Source organism: Pholcus phalangioides, unplaced genomic scaffold (genome assembly GCF_987345545.1).
Source record: "Pholcus phalangioides strain wild (caught in Gottingen) unplaced genomic scaffold, Ppha-v1.0 ptg000001l_1, whole genome shotgun sequence".
Lineage (NCBI taxonomy): Eukaryota > Metazoa > Arthropoda > Arachnida > Araneae > Pholcidae > Pholcus > Pholcus phalangioides.
The window spans coordinates 11,646,957-11,662,811 of record NW_028301594.1 but is presented as its reverse complement, the minus strand read 5'-3'; positions in this window follow the sequence as shown (position 1 = coordinate 11,662,811).

Genomic DNA, 15,855 nt, shown 5'->3' with positions numbered 1-15,855 from the left:
GATCATAAAGGTGGTCCGCGGGCAGACTTGATAATTTACTTCCAAATCAATTGTAAAAATGTTCAATCGTTGTAATTGGTACTAGTAATATAGTTATGGGTTTAAATAAAAATTACAGCTTCATACCTGGCATCCCCATGTTTCATCGAGAAAATTGCGATAGTACGGGATATCATTTATTGTAGCCAAAAAAAAATGACGAATCTGCTAATTATTGCAAAAACTATGATAAACAAAGATGAGAACAGAACCATTTCTTCATGACGAGTGAGTTTACAAAATATAAATGAAAAACTGAGAAAGACTATAAACGTTTCCGTGTACAATAGTAATTTTCTGCGTAAAAGAAAATTCCCCAAATTCTATAAGGCAGGGCTAGACAAATAGCACAAAAATCTGGCAACATAAAAAAAAATTTAGGCGACAAAAAAAAAAATTTACCCGGAGAAAAAGGTCTAAAGTAATGCTTCTTTTGTTTTTTTCAGGGCATAGTGACCCCCTTTCGTGTTGGCAGATATGCTGCTATAAACTCCAAACATTTTGTGCTGCTCTCAGCCTACAATTCAGTAACCCCACAAAGAAAATTTTAAGCACCAATACCAATTCATTAGTCACCGTGGTTCCCCACCGTCGCCACAGTGGTGGTCTGCTGAAGTTGGTTTTCTGGTTTCCAATTAAGAATGCGAGGCGATCTCTCCTTTAAAAAGTCTCGCCAACAGGCCCAAAACCATCATTTGATCATTATACAAATACAAATACAACGCCACAACAGGCAAATTGCCCAACGAGGTGGCTGACTTAAGAACATCATGGATCCCCGAACCCTTTTTTACCCTACCTACGAGCCCTACCTACTACTGCTACACCACACATGTACCCCGCCCTCAACCCCCCACGGAACCCCCAACGAATCGGTACATGCGGGAATGTGCGTGTACGTGTAGTGAAACCTGACGTGAAGTTTTTTGTTTCTCTGTAATGCTTGTTATGTGTAGTGCTGCCATCTGCCACCAGTTTTTCAAACTATGAGTGAAGTGTTATGATTGAATGATTATTCGTTGTAGGACTGTTGCTCTCTGTGGCGAGACTTTTTAACGGGGAGATCGGCTCGCATTTGCGCCTTGAAGTTGGGAACCACAGAAAACCAACTCCAGCCGACCACCACTGTGGGGTTCGAACCCGGATCCTCGCATCGCGAGTCCGTCACTATAACCACTCGACCACCACAGCGAAATGCTAAAAAAAGCAGGAACAAAAAATTCTGGGAATTTCGGCGGATATTGGGGAATGCGTGTGTGTGGGAAGAAAAACGCATACAAATACAAATACACTTCACTCATAGTTAGAAGAATTGATGGCAGAAGGCAGCGCTACAAACTTGGCATCAGGTTCACAACGCTTACACGTACATTCCATCGTTAGAAATCAACACGTACCAATTCATTAGAAATTCTGCAGAGGAATGTGGACGAGATGCGTGTGTGGTTTAGTAGTAGTAGTCGCCATGGTGACCTGGTGTCTGGGATATCCTCAGCCCTGATATAAGCATGTTATTTTGTCATTCAACAGAAATATCGAAATTCTGTGCGCACAACAGGTCTGTGCAGGTGAAAATAAAAGAGAATGTTCCCCCCATCTGGAAGAAAAAAGGATCCTTTTGAAAATATAAAATGCATATACACCGAAATACAAATGTTTATTCAGCGCAGCGGGATTTGTTAATCGGCTGATGTATTTAGTACATTTTACACTTCATATAGATGGCAGCAGGGGTTCCAATGTGTAACGATGTTGTTTATTATTTACGTACCCAATATACGAGAGAAAGAGTTGAAATAGAGCTACCAGAGAGAGAGAGAAATTCCAATTCCTAAACTAATGAACGTCGTCATGAGGACGCAAACGCATTTTCGGCTATATTCTGTACATTATGTTTACAACGGCACTACCCAACAATTAACAATTGCTCACCACCAAAAACAGAACCACTTCTAATATACAAGGATGACGTCACTCTCCGCTATCATACGAAGGTTTTAACAACTGGATGTTGCGAAGATATATTTTGGAAAGAGAGAAAAGTGGTCTAGGGCGTTCACCCGGAAAGTGAAAGGACGTGGGTTCGATTCCCCGCAGGGGCAGTTGAATTTTCTCTCTTTCCAAAATATATCTTCGCAACATCCAGTTGTTAAAATCTTCACTTCTAATATGTTTTACATTCCTACAACGGTGCTTTTCAACGTAGGGTATTTATCAATTATCAGCTTTTACCCGCACACATTTGTACTGTTTTTTCCCCAACTTTTCTATACTTTTTAATTCAAATTTCTCAGACAGGGCAGCAACTTCCTAATTTTGTTTTTGAGCACCGCATCCGTATGAAAAGTCAATTTTTTATTTTAATATCTGTACAATCCCATGCAACATGACTTATCTGGAGTCCACACGTTATTTCGATACTTTTCTAATCGGAAGTATGCCTCTAGGATCGACGGTTCGCATGTAATTTGTGGTTCGTGCTGTTAGCTATGCACCCTGTATATAGACAGATCCATCATGGGCAGATTCTTACGGCTAGTGTAGGGTTACCAATCGTCCTCCTACGTTTCGGAAAATTCGCCTTTTTGTCCTCTCCTTTACAGGGGTTTCGAAAATCTTTTTCTTTTTTTTCTCTGAAGAAATTTTTTCCCCCACTTTGAAACATGTGTTTTTCTTCCCACACACACGCATTCCCCAATATCCGCCGAAATTCCCAGAATTTTTTGTTCCTGCTTTTTTTAGCATTTCTGTTTTAGAGTTGGGGAAAATATTATTGCGCTGGTTTTATTGGTTGAAATAGTGACGCCATCTATTGGGGAAATTAGGATGAGTGACGTCACTAAGGGTGTATGTGTGTGCAGGCGTCCTTTCTCAGTTTATGAACCTGGTATCCCTCGGGTAGTGAAACACATTAGATTTTGTACCAATTGCTGCCATCTATCCATAGAAATTTAACTCGAAACTAAAGTTTGAAAATTTCATCAATAGATGGCAGTAAATATTCAGTGGCATGTGAAAATGCCATAAAGAAACTAGGTATATAGGGTTACCAGGTTCGCAAACTGAGAAAGGAGGATGACTGCGCGCACGCTCGATGACTTCATTTCTTCATACTTCTTTGTATTAGAACTCCTTAATACTCCGTATATGAAGTCGTCTTACTTTGTATACCCTCCAGAAGTTTTTTTTCCATCTTTTGAGAATGTTTTTTTGCTAGAGGAATTCGCTTTTTTTTTAGTGTTGTTTACATCCTATTTCCTTTATTTCTGAATGTGGAATAGGTTAAACCCCCTCACCCCAAACTTTAGTACACGGCATCTGCATACCATGGTATTCTCAAAATGGATATTGTGGTTTTCTTCTTTCAGAGCTGTTTTTCCGACTGTCTTTTTCATGTTTTCCTGTTGCAAGCTGGGCCATGGTTAGAATAGCATCTGCCCTGCTTGGAGGCAACTTGGATTCGTCTGGGAATTTCGAGGGCGTTGGTCAAAGCGTGTAAAAATGAACCACAATTTTATTTCAACAACAAATTCCGTTAAAAATTGCCAATGGGATTTTTCAAATAAATAATTTGTAATTTATAAGTGAGTTAGGAAATTTCAAAAAAGACAAAATAGAAATTTCTGCTTGTAAAATTTTGAGATAAACTTCTCTCAACATCAAGAGAAGCTATTAGTAATATTTTGGAGAGAAAAAAAATCTGATTTACTCATGATTAATTCCTCTTCTGTTTCAAAACTTTCAGACGTTCCCATGAAGGCATCAAAAAATTTTCTGCACAAACAATAAATCTGCTTTTTTCCCATTGTTTTTCTCAAATTTCATAATACCAAATTCTGGCGGACCCTACTTTTAATCGTGTCCGGAAAATTCACCGACAACAGTTCGATGCGAGTCAGTGAGTGAGTGACGGCCGTATTCACCAACACAGTTTAAACTGCAATCGCAGGTGGAAGGATTGAAGATCGAAACGGATTTTTGATTAAATTGGGGATTTTAACTAATCCGTATCGATCGCTAATCGTTTAACCTGCGATTGCAGTTTAAACCGTGTTGGTGAATACGGCCGTGAGCGAATAATCTAGTGAGTATGTGAGGGATTCAGCGAGTGACCTAGTGAGTGAGTGAATTGGTTAGTTAGCTAGTTAGTTTTTAACCTCGTAGTGTCACAAATGATTAAAAAATCCGATTGTTCTATATTACAATATTGACTTGATGTTATATTTATAGCTTCAGTGGTTTCGGGGCTCGGCGTGATTTCAACGCATGACTCCCTTCATTATTGAACCCCCCCCCCCCCTTTATGACCACCTTAGGGATCGAATATGGAATTAGTGAGTCTTTACGTCGTGAAACAAAACTATTCACAAAATTCGTTACTTATAGCTTCCGCGGTTTTGGCTCGGCGATGATGAGAATCAGTCAGGACATGTTATTTTATATACAGTATATACAGGGTGATTATAAAAAAACTATCCCGACATATGGGCCCCTAACTATCATACCATTCACAGAAACTGAATGAAATTTTGGCATAAGGTATTTTGATGTATGCGCTCAAGAATGATATGGAAAACAACAGTGTCACTCCAACAGTTACGGTTACAGTGAGAAAATTTCGAAAATATCAAATGGCAACACCAAGTTTTTTGTATTGGAATGTGATCTCCATTGTGAAAAACCCTAAATAGCGTTCGAACGGCAACTGTAGCATGAAAATCACCGGCGGTAGATAGGCTAAAAGTGAGGACAACCAATAAGGACAGAGAAGCAGCATAAAATAAAGCATTTTATTGTGTTTCACAAATTTTCCACACGACCTTGTGGAGGACTAATCAGGCTGGGATCTCAGCCGAAGAAACGGTGTGACGAATGAAACGAACATTAATGCTCTGGTGCACGGCAAAGTCCTTTTTACTTTTTCCTTGCCTAGCTCCGGGGATTTTCGTGCTACAGGTGCCATTCCAACGCTATTTAGTGTTTTTCAGTATGAAGATCGCATTCCAATACAAAAAACTTGGTGTTGCCATTTGATATTTTCTCACTGTAACCGTAACTGTTAGAGTGACACTGTTGTTTTCCATATCATTCTTGAGCGCATACCTCAAAATACCTTATGCCAAATGTAGATACACACTTTAGACGGGATTTATGAAAGTCCATCACCCATGGGGATCATGAGGTGTTCAAGTGGTATGAGGGGAATCATCGCTGAGTAAATTTGAGATTGCATAATCCACACCAATGAAGTTGCGGGTAACAGCTAGTTCATCATAAAAAAAATCCATTGGTTACTGATGATCAGCGATGTTTTTTATAACATGAAAGTGATAACAGGAGATGATTTTAAGCATTTCAGGGGGTTAATTCATCGCGTATCCACTTACTTTATTATCTTTTAATTCTGTTATTTTATTCCTTTTAACGTTTTATTAGAAGTTTCTGTGTAAACAGAGTTAATGGAAATTACTGAAGTATGGATAGCTTCTCGATTTATCCTAATATGTTTATCGTATTTCTTGTTAATTGTGTTAGAATTCACGACCTTCGGAGATAAGCTATTCCATTTATTCACAACTCTATAAGAGAAAATCTCTGTGACACCACAACCTAGAATTGCCCCTTACCAATCGATAGAGGGTGCTTTTAGATAGCTTATAACACTTCACCAAAAGCAAATTTCATTATTTTTCCGAATTTTTTTGTTTTTTAGATAAGGAACATTTTTTGGAACACCGCTCATTCAAATGTCTTGAAACTTTGTATGTTTCTCAACACAATAGTGTTACATACGATAGTGTTACAATAGTGTTGACACGAGATTTTAGGATTTTAATTGTTGGTTATTTTTTTTCTTGAATTTTAACTTTAACAACATGCAACTTTTTCAAAAATCGTCAAAATTTACCCATATTTTTTGGCATAAAAATTCTTAAATAATTTTAATAAAAATCCTCACGTTAAATTAAAGTATTTGGCACCATAGTGTTGAGGGACACAAAGTTTCAAGACATTTCAATGAGTGGTATTTGAAAAAATGTTCCTTTATGTAAAGGAAAAACACATTTTACTGAAAAACATGAGTATGTACGCCTGACAGCAGTTTATATTAAAATATTTGAAAAATATTTTTAGTATAGGTAGAACAAAAACTTTTGAACAGAGACGCAGAAAAAATTTCATAGTATTTATATATATAAATTGTAAAATGTAATTTTTGGAAAATTTGCCGTGCACCAACCCCCTTATCAAATATATTTACACCTTTTTATCTTTTTCAGGTCAAAAGAAATAACGAAATGTATGTGCTTCACTTATAGAGATGGGGTCGAGATATATACACCGTGTCCATTCAAATATAATTTTTTTTTTCCTTTTTAATATTGTAAAACATGTAATTTAATTGTAAACTCTAATTTGTATAGTTTTATCGTAATTGACTAGGGACAAATGGTTCCTAAGGGATCCATGGGCAAAAAAAGTTAAGAAACACAGATGTAGGCGACCCATTTTTACACGGAAATTTGTTAATTTCTCAAACATTACATTTTCTGCTTCAAATGATTAGGCACGTCAAACCCATTATATGTGGCAACCATCTCCCATATGTGATGATCTCTCTCGATTTCTTTTCTTGAAACCCGTCTCCTGGGCATTATGTACACCAGCGGTTCTCAACTTTTTTTTTAATCGTGGAACCCTTTCAGGTAAAAAAATTTCTATGGTAGAGCACCGTATAGGATTATTTTTAATTGATTCATGAAATTCACTTATACTTCAAAATGCCTATAATTTTTTTTTTCCTCGCGCTGCCGTGGAGCACCGGTTGAGAACCGCTGGTGTATGCGATTCCCATTGAAACCTCTGGGGCCGTCATCGCCAAAATTAGTGGCATTAATATATCACCAGTGTTTTATTCCAGTGGTTGGCAACCTTTCATATTCGACCACATTAATCCATAACGAACAAATGCTTTTGTTTAGGTGTCTTCTATCATCCATTTAAGTTTTTCCCATGAATTACTGAATTATCTTGTATATGTGTCCAAGATGAATCATGAAATACAGCAGAAACCACCACCACCCCAATAAGAGAGTCTTGTGTGGAATAAGGCTTTACATGGAGGAAAGAACAGGAGGTGACGTGACCAGCGCGTCCGTTGAGAAAGTATGGGGGAATCGCGGTTGCCAGATGAAGCCAGTGATCGCTCTATTAAAGGGACCAAGTAAGCCCAAACAAACCGTGGCTTCCCATGAGAAACACCCCCATTTTTTAAAAAAAACATTTAAAAATTCTCTTTTCACTTCAGGAACTCAATTTTTTTTTTCAAATTCTGTGTATATATTTATACAATTGAGCAGAGCTTTGACAATTTTAATTGTTTTCGAATATTAATTTCAACATGGAACTTTTTGCAAAATTAACCAAAATTTACCCATATCTTGTGTTACAAAATTTCTCAGCATTTTAATTTAAAAAAAATTATGCCAAAGCATGTAACACCTGTGCTGAGAGAGAGAGAATGTTTAAAGACACTTGAACAAGCGGTGTTTGAAGAAAATCTGACTTTTTTTTTTGCGAAAAGCATTATATATGCAAAACATTAGCATATATAATGCCTTTCAGCTGTTTATATTAAAATGTAGAAATATTTTCAGTCCAGGTAAAACAAAAACTCGAACACAGACACACACGCACAATTTTTGATTTCAAATTCAATTCAAACTTTTTTGTCAAATTTTCGTACACGTACCACTTTAAAAGCGAAGTAATGGGTACAAAATTAAGAGGAAAGAAAACAGCCCAAGAGATTATTTTCCTAAATACTATAGGCCACAGAGATGACTTATTGCGGCTCGTAAAAAGTTTTTTTTTATATATATTTTTTCTCAATACTACATCTACATAGCGGAAGGTTCGGATGGGCGGCATATATTTCAGTAATACGTATTCAAGAATATGAGAATGGAACGGAAGAAGGGTGGCGGAGGACGCTCGAATACTTCTAGAACTTTGCCACAACGGCTGAATCATATTTGCCCCGGGTAGCGAAAATCCTAGCTACGGCCCTGTCAGAAGGTGCTCGAGCACCTCAGAATTGATTCAGAAATCAAAATTCCTCATGTAAAGCTTAAGACGAGCGACCACGGGCCTGAAACACTTTCGAAATGTCCCGGATCTATCATAATGAACGAAACAAAAAGGCAAAATAAACAGAAGAAAAAATTATAAAAATTGCATTTTATTGGAGCTCCATACTATTTTAATTATGTTCCCATAGACATTAATGTGATACATCGAATTTAAATAAATTAAAGGCATTGAACTAAAAACTTATGACGAGTTGAGAGTGATGGCCGTCCCCTTTCAAAAATAAATTAAAAATATAACAACCCCTTATATAAGGATAAGATTTTATTTTTCCCCTTTATTGGATCATGTAGATTACCTGAAGATGCATTAAACAGTCATGGTGCTTAAATTTATTTAGTTATTAATATTTTAAAAGAATTTGATCTGGCAAAACACATGTTAAGTATAGGGAAAAGAGTGGTTTGTTTGGGCTTACTTGTCAGCCCATAGGGTTGCCACAACGGCTTCAATTTTCGTGCCTGATGTCACCTTGTATTCTTTCCTCTTAACCGACATTGACGAGATATTCCACCTCCATAAAAACCTCTTATTTTAGCAATGGCAAACCCAAATATTTTAAGACGTTGATTTGTCAACATAGCACCACCGCCGCCCCCCCCCCACCCGCAGTTTGCGCCTGCTGAAAATCGGAAGCAAGCCTATTTCATTAAAAAAAAAAAAAAGAGACGTGACATTTTATAGGAAGTTTAGTGATTTTTGATATGCCACTTAAAACGTTAATATATTTTGCTCTCTGTTATCGCCCACTCCCTCTCCACAGACAAAATTTTCCACTTATGGGTGTCTGTTATTAAAGAGTTTCTCTGTGTTGAATTAACATTATCCGCAGCAGTATATTTCCAACAGCTACTGAGCTGTTATATGGGATCATGCTGGACTCTTATAGTTAAGATCCAGGTTCGAACCATATGAACGACGCAGTGGTGGTCGGCTGAAATCGGTTTTCTACGTTTTTCCAACTTTGAGGCACGAATGCGAGCAGGTGAAAAAAATCTCTCCGCAGAATCTTCCCATTTGAAAAAAAATCTCTCCGCAGAAATCAGGAATGAATAGACCTTCAACAATGATACGTACATGACATGAAAATTCAAGCATTTATAATCTGTACTTAAGAATATGGAAGACAGATGGCAGCACCACCAAGAACACGAATTAAGCCCAGCAACATAAACACCCATTCCGGTATAGATTCGTTAGAAACTCCGCAGTGGAATGCGCACGAGGTGCTTGTACGTTTTAGTAGTAAGTATATTTCCAATATATAGCAAATCATTGTTTTGACAAGATACAGCAGTTTCCACACAGCAAACGAACAAAGCTGGCTTTTGAAAAAGAACAAGAATCACATTAGTATGAGCTAAAAACTTAAAACTGGCTTTTTATTACCTTGCCTCGTATGAATACACCATAAATAAAAAGAGCAATATTAAGATCTACAACAAGAAACATTAGTTTGAAAATGTACATCTCTCTTTCATATATATATATTTTTATTTTTTATTCCATTTTTATTTATATACTTACTCATAATAATGTTCACATTAAAGGTTAAATTAGATGACTTTAAATGAGGAAAAATAATAGTAACCATTTGGAATTTGGAATCAGATTATTGAACAAAATAATAAATAAAAACTTGAGCATTTAAGATCAAAGTTTGATAATAAAAAAAATGTAAAACACACAGAAGAAATAAAAATGCAATACCTTATTTGTACAACTTGCATTATATACGTGGAGTAAATTGGATCATATATGTATTTTGTCAATTCATTCATAAGCGGAAATCGAGAAATAATGTTTTTTCATTAGAAGGACGTTATGTTTGATGTGTGACAGAACATTCCCATATGAAAATGGAAAGCATATTAACTATAAGCGAGAAATTAAGCTGCATTGATGTTCAAAACATTTGTCACAATTTTGAACTGAAGGGAAAAAATATATGTAGATACTTAATAAATAAATACCTTTATGATTCAAAAAACAACCATAAAAAAAACTTGAGAGATTTTTATAAAAATTACATTCAGTAAAACGATATCACCAAACACGTATAAAAAAAAAACTACGGCTTTGATCACAAAAGTTTCCAAACATTTATTGCTAATTCCTTCGGGGTGTCAACCAAACAAACACTGTCATTTTTATCCAGATACTAATGCTGCTTAATGTGCATGATACCTAACCTATCTTACAAGAAAAAAAGAATAAGCAGGGCTATGTCATTCAGCTCTATATTGTTGAGAGCATTGTGCCATATTATTGAATTAATAACCATATTGCCATTTTATAAGTATAAATAAGACAAATTTAAGCAAATAAACCCAAATCTGAAGTAATGAATTCCACCCAGACATTGTTTTTTCTCTAATTGGTAAATATGTTTCATTTAAACAGTATAAGTTTTCATTTCAAATTTGATCCTACTAATTCTTGTTCTTTTTTCCAAGTACATTGATAGACACAAATATTTTTCAAAACCACCCACTTTAAATAAGCATTCAATTTTGATTCAAACCTAATAAAATATTTAAAATAACTTTTTGTGGAAATATAAATTTGTTGTATCCAAATATTGGATATTACGATGATTGTACCGGATTTTGCTAAATCGAAAAAATATTTAAATCATTATGGTCATTTTCACGAGTGCTTATAAAATCGGACCATAATATAAAAATACAAACACAAAGGCCACAACAGACAAATTGCCCAACAGGGTGGCTGAAAAATGATGCCCATAAAAAAATATGGATGTCAAATATAACCATAATAGGAGGAAGAGAGATATGTCCAGTTCTCGTTTCGAAGAAAAAGTGAGAAGCCCCCTACAATCTTGTAGATCATATAACTATGTATACACCAGATTTAAGTTTGACTTGGAGAGATCATAAATTACCAAGCATACCAGTCAACAATGCAACATCGTCATTGACAGGTCATTCACTGCTAATAAAACTGAAAAAGGCCTCGATTTTTATGCAACTCAGAAACGAAACGTGGGCAAAATTTCTGAACAATTTGCTAAACAGGTATCAAGAAAATGCATGTAGCTGCTGGGCAGCTGCCAATGTAGCCTAAATTGTATGCTATATTATTATTAAGCAGTAATTATGCATGTGTGTAAATATCCTGAGCACCTTTACCCATTTATTGAAATCCATCTCATTTTCGTAGAACATTTATGAGATCAGAGACCAAGAGCTCTTTCTTCTCACATACCATGATCTTACCCGCTGTATGCCTCTAGGGGCGGGACAGCAATATATATGATTGATTGATACCATGATCTTTAAAGAAAACATTTTTTTAGTGTCACACAAAATGGCCGAAATATATCTAAAACCCAAATCAATAAAAAAATCATCGCTAGAACAAAATATTTCAATAGTCTTTGCCAAAATATAGCATAAAAAAATGAGCATTTATGTATACATAAATTTTATCAATTCAAAAAATAAAACATTGTTTGAAAAATCATTTGATCACAAGTAGATGAAATTTAAATCATAGCACAAATGCAGAATTACTTCTCTGCCAGCAAATGAAAATTCATTATATCTATCATAGATTGCATTACTAATTTTTTTTTTTAAAAGAGTAAAAAATGCATTGTACTTGCTTTTAAAAAACGCTACCTCCCATTCCTGAATATGTCTCATTGAATATTCCACAGATAATATTCAAAGAAATACACTACATGTAATTTTCCAAGATTTCATTGGAAATTTATGACAGAGTAAATAAAGGCAAGAAAACACATGCGATTGTATACATATTCAGTACCTTTGTGAATATATATATTGCATATTTAATACTTATCTACAATGAAGAAGCATTATTGCTGCTGATGTTAAAAACAGACCACTGAGGGCCAATAAAAAAGTTTAAAAAAACGAATAATTTATTCATTTGTATTATTATCAGGTGAAATGAGACCATTGACCAGCAGTCACTGATTTAAACAAGTGTGGTAGGCAATAGCTCGTCTGACAATGAAAGCCTGAAAAGATGTAATACGACTACACCAATCACTAACAAAAAGTCAACTGTGGAATAAATAGCAACATTAAACTCTCTACCACTACTATTCAAATACGCAACTGCCATCAGGTGATCCTCAATTTCAAAATATGGAGATTTTGTTATAAGTTAAAACTGACAGAGCATCACAAAACATTTCCAACTGCCCTCATAATTTATCATTTCTTTATTGATATTTATTTTTTCTGTACTGTAATGCCCTGAAATTACACAATAGGTGGGACAGACAATAACCTAGTAATTCAAGGTTACAATTTTGCATACAAGTACTTTCACATACAAATATTGGTTAATTGGGGGCCACAATTTTGGAAAATAAGTATTTTTCCATCTTAATATAGTGGGCGAGGTAGCCCAGAGTCAATAAGATACTCGACTAAAATACTGAAGGATGTTCAGAGGTGTCCCGAGTTCAATACCTGATTCATCCTTGTCAGAAACTTTCCTGACAGAGTTACAACAGAAAACGGCAATAAAATTACCACAGAAAAAGATTGCTATCGCAGGGAGTCCCACACGAGAGGTTGGCGCATTAACCTCTCTGTGAGTATAAAAAGGCAACAATGTTGAATGCTGCAATTCAGATTCGGCAATAAACTGTAGGTCCCAGTCTAATTAGCCATTTTGTGCAGAAAACGACAGTGGTTGGACAAAAATGATCAAATTTATTTTTGTAAATGTGATAGTTGTATACATTTTGTAATATATTGTTGTAAAATATGGTATGTTCCTATGACATCATAAAATTTAACTTGACTGTAATCTGATCATTAAAAAAGGCAGTTCTCCTTAAAATATATACAAATGAAAAAGTTCCACGTGAAACATTTTTAATGTTTTGATAACACCTTGGTCCATCGAAACAAATAAGCTGTGTGTGTTTGGATATTAGAGACAAGAAAACTACTTGCAACCATGGGTTGGAATTAAATTGAGATTTGCAGACCTGCAGGTGAATTATCAATGAGCATCAGATTGAACTATTTTTTTTTAAGACTGAGAAAAACATTCGAATTCATGTGAGAAATTGTGACTTTACCAGCAAAAGTGGCAGTTACCATACAAGCCTAGGGATTCCATTTCTAAATCAAATGGCAAAATTTCATCTACATACAGTAAAACTTCGATTAACAGTAACCAACCAAACCAGGGCTGTGGCGGATATAACAGAAGTCTCTTAATACATATGTACAATAACATGATTTCACTGCTAGCTTGGGATGAATAAAATCGTTCAAAAGTGAATAATACATACATATTGTATTTAATTTTACATGAAACGATCAATATAAACTTGAATATAAGGTCAGCCCAGGCAGTGGCAATATTGAAAATAGTGTCCTTTATGTTGCATTTCTTCCAGAATTCTTTGGCAGTCATAGCATCATCAGATGAAAGCAAGCCTTCAATAAAAGTTTTTCTGTATTGTCGCTTCATATTTTCAATTATGCCCTGGTCCATAGGCTAGATAAGTGGAGTTGTACTGGCTGGGAGAAAGAGGCGTTAAGAAAGAGAGGTTATTTTGCCACCATCACTTTTGAGTTCACAAGAGGGGTGTGTCGGGACATTGTCCATTAACAGCAGTGCTTCCTCGACAAGTGCTTTTCGGCCATATGGGCTCTAACTTGAGGCATGAAAATGCAGTGAACCATTTTTAAAAAATTGTTTGGTCCACCCAAGCAGTTTTTTGGGCATAATAGTTCACAGGCAATGCGTTCCTCTTTAAATTTTTGAAAGCAAATGGTTTGTGGATTTACCAATTACAAGCAGGGGTAATCCATGATTGCCAGTGGCATTTGCACAGACCCCATAGCAGTGATCCAATCGTTCTGGTCCTTAAAATCTAGGGCTATTTTTCCTTTTTTTAGACGATGACAGATAAAAGAAACTGACGGTTAATCGAAGTTTTACTACGTATATATATATATATATATATATATGATGTTCTGATCAAATAAAACAATTTATTTAATATCTGAGCATTTGTCCTTTGTTTGAATTAAAAATATATATATTCACAGAAAATTATCTAACTCTGAATTTGCTCAACTCTAGGTAGAGTAAGTCACAGTATTAGTGTGTCATTTTTGCCACTTGTCATTACCCAAAATTGTAAATGTGGATAAAAAAATGTGTGAAAAAAACAGTGTGCTAGAAAAAACTTGGATCAATTAAAAAAATTGAAATTTTCAAAAATCAAATGAATGTTCCCAAAATTTCTGATTGAACATCTTCTGAATCTTTTTGAGATCTAACACTGTTTATTTTATATATTAATATAGATTCTAATTGGAATAATTAATGCAAAATTTAAATCCCATAATTTCAGTGGGATGGGCAACAAATTTTAATTAATGTGGATAATATTGGAAGTCATTTTATCTTAGTCAACGACTAAACTTTGTACGCTTCAAACAATATAGAACAGCCCTAATATATGCATGCATGCTTCTACATAACTTGAGCAGGAATCAAACTTTAAATGTCTACATCACAAAAAGTAAAAACAATTAATGTCCACAAACACACAGTCTCTCTCCCCCCTTTCCCGGCTATTACCTCTTTAAAAGACAAGGAACACGTTTTATTTGCATAGATACACAAATGATTTTTCATTGCATAAAGTTTATCAAGTTATCTCTAACACTTTTTTTTTCACATTCATGTCACATATAAATTCAACCTATTCTTCCAAAGATGATGCATAGCCAAGTTGTTTTGTTTTCTTTCAACATTTTGCACTAACAAAAAAATTTCTTAATATTATTGCTTCATGAAAATCAGTTCACATACCAACTACAGTACAAGAAGCAAATCTGAAAGGTACAATAAAACTAAATGTAAGTTGGTAAACACCAATATAGCCATTGTTTTAAATGCAGACATCATGTTGAAACTATTGCTTTTTGTTTCTTTTGTGGAAATAATCTATACTCTCATTGGATTAATTTTTAAGATATTTAATGACACGCACATTAATTATATGTTCATGCATGCTTCTCTATCATCTTTTTGGAAATATCAAGTTATTGCTCCTTAGTTTGTGGCATAACAGCATCATAGCATTTTTCTCACAGCATAACGACAAATAGTTTAAAAATATGCAGTTTGAACTACCAACCAGAATAACTTCTTATAAGTGAAGTCAAAGTAATAAATGGCAAATTATTAATTCAAAAAAAATATTTTTTTCTGTCTTCTTGTGGAAAGAAATTAGATCTGATTGATGAATTAAGGTTCAGAATTTTATAGATTCAAATATTACACTGTATGTCTTGCAAATTATCATTTAATGAACTGAAAATGAAATTTGATCTTAAAAATTGGTCAATTTTTTTCAGAATTTCTTCGCTGTTGAATATTGGCAATGCAACTGATATTTATGACAAGTTACTGTAATATTTTGTGTGTATTGTACACACACAAGAAAAAAGTTGACATATCCATTACTGCAAAACAATTTTAAGAAATCAATTAATAAAGAATACAAAGAACAGCAGCATTTAAGAATTAAACTCTGTAGATTGTAATTAATACAAATGCAAATTTTTTAACCACATTGTTTTTTAACCAAATTTTGTTCTCTATCAGTAAAAGTGATTAACTTAAAGTGAT